This window comes from Capsicum annuum, chromosome 9 (genome assembly GCF_002878395.1).
Source record: "Capsicum annuum cultivar UCD-10X-F1 chromosome 9, UCD10Xv1.1, whole genome shotgun sequence".
Taxonomy (NCBI): Eukaryota; Viridiplantae; Streptophyta; class Magnoliopsida; order Solanales; family Solanaceae; genus Capsicum; species Capsicum annuum.
This window is the reverse complement of record NC_061119.1, coordinates 5464663-5475724: the sequence shown is the minus strand read 5'-3', so window position 1 is coordinate 5475724 and position 11062 is coordinate 5464663.

Here is an 11062-nt window from a genome sequence, read left to right as displayed (position 1 = left end):
CAAACTCAAGGGCAAATTATCATCCCAACTACCCATAAATCTGTTATTATACCAAAACTCAATCAAGGGAAAGTTATCATCCCAACAACTAATAAAGTCTATGGGACACACTCTTAACATATCTTCTAAAGTCTTAATGATCCTTTCTGCTTGACCATCTATCTGAGGATGAATGGCTGTACTGAGGTAAACTTAGGTACAAAGATCCTTTTCGAAGGCTTTCTAAAAGTGAGAGGTGAACTGCATACATCTAAATAAAATGATAGACAAAAAAACTCTATGCAATCTGATCAACTCTCCAACATAGATCTTGGAATAATCCTCATCTTAATAAGAGATATTAATTAGTATGAAATCAGCTAATTTGATCATCCTATACACAATGACCCAAATCGAATTATTCTTGCGACGAGTACCGGGAAAACGCATCACAAAATCAATGTTCACCTACTCCCACTTCCACATTTTAATACTAATATCCTATATAGGTCTACTAGGCTTTTAATGATAAATCTTGACCTGCTGACGTGTAGCGCACTTAGCCACAAACTCTAAAATGTATCTCCTCATCCCATTCCCCCAATAAGCCTTTCATAAATTGTGGTACATCTTTGTGGTCCCTAGGTGAATCGACTTGCGCATACCATTCACTTCTTCAAGAATCCTCTACCACATGCCATCCAGACATGGCGCACAAAGTCTGCCCTAATAATGCAACTTATCATCTCTCCCCAGGAGAAAACCTATACCTTCTGATCTCGCATTGACTCTTTCAGCTTAACTGTACTGGGATCTCTATCCAATATTTCCTTCAATTCAGAAACCAGAGATGGTTCTGAACTATTCTACACCCATACACTACCCTCTGCTAAGTCGACTAAGCAGACACCTAGTCGGGCAACTTATGAACTTCCTGAACTAACTTTTTCTTGCCATTCTCCATGTGAGCAACACTACCCATAAACATCCTACTGAAAGCAATAGCTGCTACATTGTCCTTGCTCGAATGATACAGCATAATCATGTCATAGTCTTTTAACAACTCTAACCACCTCCTCTGATGCAAGTTCAAATATTTTAAAGAAAAGACATATCGCGGGAATTTATGGTCTGTGAACATATTAACATAAACCCTATACAAATAGACCCTTCAAATCTGTAAGCCAAACACTACAGATGCTAACGCAAGATCATGAGTGGGATAGTTCTTTTCATAAGGCTTAAGTTGTCTAAAGGGTAGGCTATAACCTTACCTCTCTGCATCAAAACATACCCCAAATCAACTCTAAAAGCATCACAATACACCAAAAATCCATCTGAACCATCGGGTAAAGTAAAAACTGGGGCTGCAGTGAGTTGAGTCTTCAACTCCAAAAAACTTTTCTCACAAGAATCTGACCACTAAAATTTGACTTTCTTCTAAGTCAATCTAGACTGGGGGGAGACAATGCACGAAAATTCTTCAACAAACCATTGGTAATAGCCAGCCAAACCCATGAAACTCTTAATATCTGATCGATTAATGGTCCTGGTCCAGTATCTCACTGCTTTGGTCTTTTGAGGATCAACTCTAATTCAATCACCGAAATCTACATAACCAAGAAAAGTTGCTAACCTTAGCCAAAATTTGTACTTTCTAAATTCAGCGCACAACTGATGGGTTTAGAGGGTCTGTAAAACTATTCTGAAATGGTCTGCATGATGATGTTCACAACGGGAGTAAACAAGAATATCATTTGTGAAAACTTTGAAGAACATGTCCAAGTACTACTTGAACACACGATTTATCAAGTCCATGAAAGCTTATGGGGCATTGGTTAGACCAATTGACATAACTAAGAATTCAAAGTGACCATATCGAGTTCTGAAAGATGTTTTTAGAATTTCATATTATCTGACCCTACGCTGATGATAGCGTGATCTGACGTCTATCTTAGAAAACTAACTGGCACCTTGAAGTTGGTCAAATATATTATCAATTCAGGGATGTGAATACTTGTTCTTGATCGTGACTTTGTTTAACTGACGGTAGTCAATACATATTTTGAGAGACCATCTTTTTTACATATGAATAGAACTCGTGCAACCCAAGTGAATATGTTGGGTTTGATGAATCCCTTATCTAGGAGATCCTTTAACTATTCTTTTAATTCTTTGTATTCTGCTGGAGCCATTCTATATGGAAGAACAGAGATGGGCTGAGTATCTATAAGAAGGTCTATTCCATAGTCGATTTCCCGCTTGGGAGGGACTCCAGGAAGATCATTGGGAAACACATTCAGGAAATAACATGCTACTTGAATTGACTAAACACTAGGAAACTCGGAACTGGAATCCTTAACTCAAACAAAATGGTAGACACACCCCTTACATATCATTTTTCTTGCCTTTATGTAATAAAAAAGATGACCCCTCAGTGCGGAAGTACTACCCCTATATTTTAGGAAAGGTTCATTTAAAAACTAAAAATAAAAAACTTTATTTCTACAGTCTACTAAAGCATATCATGAACGAAGACAATCCATGATGAGAATGACATCAAAATCCATCATCTCTAGCTCTACTAAGTCTACTGATGTAACTTTGTAAGATACTATAATCGAGCAGTTTCTTTATACCCATCGGGCTATGATAGATTTATCCACTAGGGTAGAGACTGAAAAAGGCTCTGCTTGGATTTCAGGACTGACTCCAATGTCAACAGCTATATAAGGAGTTACAAAGAACAAAGAAGCTCCTGGATCTAGCAAAGCATAAACATGTAAGTGATAAACTTGTAACATACCAGTGACCATATCAGGAGAACTTTCCTGATCCTATCGAGACTGAAGTGGATAGAGTCTTTCTGGGCGTTGCCCACTGGTGGCACTGCAAAAGGCACTTTACGAATTTGGGCGATTAGACTGGGGTAGGGAATGATTATGATGACACTTTGGACCCACTTGAGGACACTCTCTAACCATATGGATTGGATTTCTACATCTGAAACATACATCACTGCCAGCTAAGCAAATACCCTCATATTTTCTCCCATATTTTTGGCAAAGAAGATTTTTTCAGGCACTGCAAACACTATCTTGGGTTTAGGGCCTGGTTCCCTATCTTTATTTCCATCTCTAAATTTTGGCACTGGAGCACTAGTTGAGGACAGAGCAAAAACTAATAGTTTTAGGTGGAACCGAGGACACTTGCCACCCTCTGACTTAGGTTGAAGCTTTATGTTCTAGCTCTATTATTCTCCTTCCTCTTTTCCTTATTCTTCACCTCATATATCTGCTGATCATGGACCATGATCCTTGATATGTCCATCTCCTTAATCAGCTTTACGGTTCTACACTCCTTGACCATACTATTACACACACCCGACACAAACGTACTTATCTTAGGTCTGCTATTTACTACCACATGAGGAGCATATCTGGCTAATTGAGTAAACTTAAGAGAATACTCTTTAACTGGTATTTTACCCTCCTTCAAATTAAAAAACTCTAAAACCTTTGCTTCTCTCAACTCAAGTGGGACAAACCTATCCAAAAAAATAGTGACAAACTCCTCCCATTTTATGGGCCCTGTATTCGTGGCCCTCTCTGCCCTCCACTACTTGAATAACGAGTAAGCTATATCCTACAATTGATATGCAGCTAATTTAGTTCTCTCACTAGAAGTCACCCCCATGATATCTGTCACTTTCTACACCATATCAGGGAATTCCTGTGGGTCTTCCTAAGGCTCAGACCCAATAAATTGTGGAGGATTCATTTGGGTGAAGTCCCAAATTCTAGCTGCAGCAGTATTTGCCACCAGGTTGGTGTGGACAACAATAGGAAATTCATTCTAGGCTACCACAGGATGAGATAGAGTAGTGAAAGCTACTTTGAATTTTTCATGGGAAACATGCTCACCAAAAGGATTTGGCTCGATGGGCGGAGGTGCTGGCTGGATTCCTATTCTTCTTCTGTTAGTCATTTTTAGAGGCATAATCAGTAAACAGATGGGAAACTTGAATTAGATAGAGAGTTTAACTTCAGCTCATGCTCACTCACACGATATGAATACTAAAAGAAGGGAAACTTTTCCTAATATACCTCATAGCCTCTTATTCATAAGTGTGGCGTGCTACACACCCATGCACAAGACTATACTACATGCGAATTTATGACTCCCTAGGACTCTGTTGTACCTTAGGCTCTGATACAAACTTTATAATGCCCCAAGTATGTACCTCGAACATCACACGGTGCTCATAATCTTGAAGGACCACAAGCTAACCCATCACTGGTAGTTGTTGTAATCACTGAATAATAACATTATAATGAAGTGGAAATTAGGCCAAATCTTTCATAAGTTTAATAACTAGAATCATATACTGATAAATAAATACTAAAAACTAAACATCGGTATGAAATAGTCAAGTCCAAAAGCCTTTAACTTTCTGAAGATGGAGATGCTAGGACAAGTCACTAACTAACTCCGACTACTGAAAATATATTGAAATACTGAGACAATAACTCTGTTCTTACACTATGATGACTCACCACTAAGTCTGTTCTTGATAAGCTGGGCTGCTAAGTGCGATCAGGATCCCATACGTCTGAACCTATGATAAAAGACATCATAGCACAAAAGAAGGTATGGGTCAATACTTTTAATGTACTGGTATTCTAAGTGAGGTAAGGCTGAATACATGGGTTCATATGCATGAACAATAACTGGCTGAATAACATGAATATAATTGAACAAGAGTAAATGTATATATAAAACTACTGTAAATACTAATTTTGTAATAGTATACACATAATTACATATATTGTAACTGAGATCATATTAACACTAGGTACTGAGTTCTAATAACTGAATGACTGATATTTGAGTTCATTGATAACTATTTTACTAATAGCTGGGTGACTATTTTTTATAGTCCTAATTCTGTAGAACTGAACTGTATTCTATACTCAGCTAGGTAACTGTTCCTGACATCCTGGTTCTGCAGAACTGAATGGAGTTCTATAATAAGACTGAAACTAAAACTGTAGGAGGTTATCATATAACCGATATTCCCTTTTCTTAAAAAATTAGGGTCCAACCTATAACCTTAGTGTGAAGGGTATCAGTACCGTGCTATGGATAAGGACAAGTTGCTAAGTCACCCTCATCGGGCAGGTGCTCTGAATATGAATGGTGGTTCACTCAACTTGTAGATAAGACACCTCATCAACCCTCAACTGGAAGATTGATGTCTCACCCTATGCTTGCTATGTAGTTCAAGAATGCAAGGACTGTTTCTAAGGATCATACCCTCTACTAAAAGGTGAGCCCCCATTGTTGGGTTCACTCTGTGAGGAATCCTACTCCTAACTAAATAGACATTGAACTGATTTCTAAACTATACTAGGCTTGACAAAACTATTACTGATCATGTTAACTGACTGAATGGGACTAGTTTTACTGAGTTCTGTTATCTGACTGAATACATTGAGTTCTATACTGGCTGAATATTACTAATCTTGATATGCCTGAGACTATTTTGTAACTACTATAGCTCTAGGTAATAAACAAGATTTTGGGATAGCATATAATGTAAAGCATAGCATAACCGTAAAAACATAATAATAATTGCTTACGAACAATGCATTTATTTATTCATTTTGTCAAACATTTGCTATACATGAGCTTGTGCATGAATGGAATCACATAATAATATGTCATGCTTTAACTAGTCAATTCACATAAGCATTTTAGCAAAGACTTGGGGAGCATGGTTATTTTATATAGCAATAAACATGTAATAATGTCATGGCTACTAAATTCAACTTGTAGTTCAAGAGTGCAACATAAAGATCACATAAATCAACCCACAATTATCTAGTTGTCATGAAACTTGTAATAAATCATGGAATTAAACTCCAAATATCAATTCACACATGAACACAATCAAATTCCAACATGTAATTCATGAAATCATAAATTTATAGTTTTAAAAAGGGTTCTTGGACTTATGGGTGAAAGGAACCCATGAATGAACACCTAAAATAACTTGGTAAATCAGTTCGTGAAGATCGATGGTTGGTTCTAGAAGCTTGGACTTGAAATTGAATGCCCTAGGGTTTGTTCTTGAGATAAATTTTAGAGAAAATGAGTAATTTTGCTCATTAGAATGATTAATTTTGTATTTTTAGGGATGAATAGAAGTGTAAAAAGACTTAATTGCCCCTCTAGACGTGGAATTAAATGAGCAAAAACCATTCCCATTCACAGACTAGGCACTGCTCCAAATCGATGGTTGATGCGATAGCCAACGTGGCACGTCGATATCACATTGGCTTACTAGAATTTGCACTGATGTCTGGTGAAAAGTTATGGTCAATGCGACAAGTCGAGATCACATAGATCCACTATTTGGACTCCCAAACATGCCTCAAATAATGTTCAAAAAGTCTAAAACTCATTCGAGAACACCTACTGACATTCCTGATCATAAATCAACCTAAAAATCAAAATTTTAAGGTCATAAGGATTGTAAAATAGGATCCCCAACTTATGAAGGCTAAAATAAATTCTAATTATAAATACTTAGCTAAAGTTTCTAAGTCTGGAACTACTTTTCAAGCTTTAAAGGACTGAGTTAAACTTAGGATTTTGCGGGGTCTTAAAACAACAGTTATCATTCGAGTATTAAGATGGACCCTTATGAGGAATTGTGTGGTAGGAGGTGTCGTTCTCTTAGAGGATGGTTTGAGACATCCGAGGTTAGATCCCTTAGGTCAAATTTCCTTTAGGACTCATTAGATAAAGTCAGGGTGATTCATGATAGGTTGAGAACAACCTAGAGTAGGGGGAAGGCCTATGCCGATCGTATAATCCATGCCTTGAGATTCAGAGTGGATGATCATGTGTTCTTTCAAGTTTAACCTATAAGAGGTGTGATGAGGTTTGGAAGGAAGGGTAAGCTTAGCCCTCGCTATATTGGTCCTTTTGAGATTCTTCGTGTGGTTGGCAAGGTGGCCTATGAGTTGGCTCTACCTCAAAACTTTGATGCCTTCCTTTACATTTTCTATGTCTTTATGTTGTGAAAGTACATTTTGGGTCCTTCTCATATGCTGAGATGGGACTCAGTCTAGTTGGACGATCAGTTGACCTTTATGGAGGAGCCCATGCTTGTTTTGGCTAGTTATGTGAGGCGACTGTATACTAAGGATATTTCGGTGGTCAAGGTTAAATGGAGACATTTCAATAGAGGAGGATACTTGGGGGATTTAGAGAGAGATGCGTGCCTAGTATCCTCACTTGTTCGAGACTTCAGGTATTTGCTTTTCTTTAACTTTCGAGGACAAAAGTTCCTTAGTAGTCGATGTTGTAATGACCCTTCAGGTCATTATCCATGTTCTTGCTTATTTTCACCGATAGATCTCCTCCATAGTCATCCCAAGTCATTAGTAACTTGTTGGAACCAATATTTCGGTTACTTGACAGTTCATTTTATTTTTAGAACCAATTTTCCAATTTGATGTCTTCGTCGATTCCAAATGGACGCCAACAAAAAATACAGTAAAATGATTTTGGATGTAAATGTAGACTGCACCAGCATCTATGTAATATTGATTTTAGGGTAGATAGCACCTTGGTTCGTATCCCACAACCCCCGAGCTCATTTCGACCTATTAGTCAAAAAGTAAAAAATTTAAATATATGAGTGTGGGACCCACAAGTGGCCTAAATTACCTTGGATGGAAAATCCAATATCACCAACGCATCTGGAATGTCGAATTTAGTGGGTTTACATAGTTCGTTTGAAAAAAATGGAGTACAAGAGGTCAAAAATAAGTTTGACTTTGCGGGCCCATTTAAACTCGTATAAAAAGATCCTTCGGCCAATTTTTGAGACATTCTTCAGCATTTTAAAACCCAAGTAGCCATAAATATTTGTTGACAAAAAAAGAGTCTTGTGGGTTGATTACAAGCTTAGAAACTTGTGTAATCCATCTTTTTGCCACAAATCTAAGGTAAAAATTCCTCTAATTTTTTATATATTTCATGGTTTCTTGACTCAAAAACCCTAAATTAATGTAGGTCAATTGTATCCCCAAAATTGAGTGATTGACTCAAGTTACTTAAGGGTTTTAACTCCCTAAAGATAATTAGGCTATGGCTTGGTCTTGGAAAGTCCTTTCAAAGGGTAAAACTCAATTAGGGTTTTGGTGTCCAATTGAAACCCATGGCACAATAGTGCTATAATGGGTATTGTCATTCTTATTGTAATTCTTAGATTGTATTGTTGATAGCCTTGCTTGTGAAAGGGGAAGCTTCTCGAAAATAAAAGAAAAAGCTCATTGGTTCGTGAGTTGCTTGGATTCAAAGTAGGTTAGGCTTACCCATAGTATAGATTGAGCTTGTTTGTAATGTAATCATTGATATCTTGAGAGATTGGGCTGGAAATTTAGACGATAGTCATTAAATAGTTAACTTAGGATTCATTAATTTCTATAGGCCATGGATTTGTAATGTGTGATATTTGAACCTTAGTCTAGGACCTTGGTTAGCTTAATTGTGGTCACATGACTACTGTGAGAACAATATAGTGGTTCTAAGTAGACATGAATGGTATAAATCTCAATCCTTAGGAGTGTATTGACCTATGTAATGCCTAGATAGATAATGACCTTGGTGTTGGGTTAACTTAGGAAGGATTCTTGCGGAGAATTACCATATAGGCCATGAAAGGATTGGTAAGCCCTTATGGTGAGGTATGGATGACTTAGCCAAATTCCAAGTAGAAGCTAGCCATGATTTATTAAGCTTGGCAATCTCGGTATTTAGAAGTGCGACTTGACCCACCTTAAGCTTGAACTAAGTATATGCTTAGCGACCTAGATACGTGTTGATTGTTCAAGATCTATACATATGTGTAGGAGTTGTGATGGTTGCACTAAATTGTTGTATTATCTTGTGATCTTGACTTGAATACCCTTGTTAAGTGTTCACTATGCATGTTTGATAAATACTCTTGCTCTTGTTGATGCTCATATTACGAGTGAAGCTTATTAGTAAGGTAAAATGGAAAGTGTTATCCCACATCCCTACTTGTTTATAAACTATGAGCTTTTGTGTATGCTTGTTGGTTTGGCTATGCATGTAGATGTATTTTGTTGTATCAGAAGAAATATGTGCTATTATGATGATGCCAAGCTCGAGTTTGGAAGAATATGTGATATTATGATTATACCCGGTTCGATTCTTGATGAATATATGATCTTATGAAGATACTCGGTACGCCTGCGGAGGAATGTGTGATATTATGATGATGCTCAGTTCGAGTCCAGAGAAATGTGTGATATTATGATGAAGCCCAATGAATCCCGAGGAATATGTTGAAATTGTGATGATGCCCGGCGAACCTAAAAAAGGTAAGAACATTATGATGCCGTGTGGAAAAAATTTACTTATAAGCATAGATATTTGAAAGGTTAGGCCGTATGGGGCCAACTTTCTCTATGCTTGACTTATGAGGTCTCTCTTGGTAAATTGTTATTTTTTCCAAATCACTATATAAGAGGTGTGACCCTTGTTGATGCTAAATTAGCTACTAGAGGAAATTTATGCCTAATATTGAGTTGAGACTTAGCGTTGTGTGTAAACTTGCATAAAAACTCAAGGGCTAACCTAATATATATACTTGAATTGAATATGAGGTTATATTAAGAAATCTTGCCTAGTAAGGTGGCTTATGTGATAACTAGCTACTTCTAAAATATATGATTATTATTTGGAACCTAGAAACCTAGTAAACTAGTTGGTAGACTTTACTTGATTAAAATATGGAAAATAGTCCTTAAGGTTGTGACATTCTTAGTGATGATAGATCTAGTATTTCATGATGGTTAGTTAAATTATATCCTAACATGTGAAGTTGAGATTTCCTAGTTGATAACTCATTTCATGATGATGCTAGTTAAAGAATGGCCTTATGATAGTTGAATAACCTATACTATGGGCTGCTTGTAGTTTTTTCCCAATTTGATGACTAGTAATTTTAAGACTTGTAATCTTTTGACGTTGAAAAAATAAGTTTATTAGTATGGAGTTTGCGGTATTTATCAATGAATTATAGAATTAATGATTACGTGCCTATGATATGACAATGTTGCTTTCTTTAAGTGAATTACGGTATGGGTATTTGGAAGTGGATTTTGGTAATAAGTCCTAGCAGGGTTGTGCTACCCACAGTTTTTGGTAAACTGATGGAGCAGTTGTGCATTATGGTATTATTAGTTGTATTCTTTTGTGTACTCTCCGGTGGTATGTGACACCGTGATGAGTTCTTTGTGGTGCTCTATTTCGTGTACTTCCCAGCGGTATGGGACACCGTTGTAAGTTCTTGTGTGTATGTTCTAAAGATGGTTGATTATGATTATGGCAAGTAGATGTTTTTCTATTATGCATATGGTTGTATGCTTTCGAAATGATACTCAGTTATTGTGGTGATTATGGAGTATATTGAAATAGTATGTCATGTTATTGCTTTAGTAGTATAGATGTTGGTACCGTGGTATCAACGAAGATTCAGGTCCGATCCTACCCCTTGACTTTAAGATCATTGTCTTACTTTATATCGTCATGAAATTATATTTGAACTTAGTCGGCTGATGATGCCTATTGAGTACTCGTGTTTTGGTACTCATACTACACTTATGTACCCTTTTGGTGTAGACCCAGGCTCTAGTTCCCTCCGTTGCGAGTTGACTATTCGAAGAACTAAGTAAATGTTATTCACTCTTATATCTAAATAAAAACCAATTGGTTCACATCTATAAACGTAGGAAAGATAGTTAAACGTTAGCCCAAAAGTGTGGGGTGTTACATTATCTCCCCCTTGGGATTATTCTTCTCCGAATGATGGGTAGTAACTTATTGAAGCTCTAAAAGTATGGAATAAACAATGTAACCTCGCATTGAACATTTTTCCTCAATGAAATATGCAAGGGCATCAAAAGATCTTCAAGATAACCGCTAGTGAATCGTATAAGCACGAAGCGTTGCACATGAGTTCTAGGGATCATGATCATCA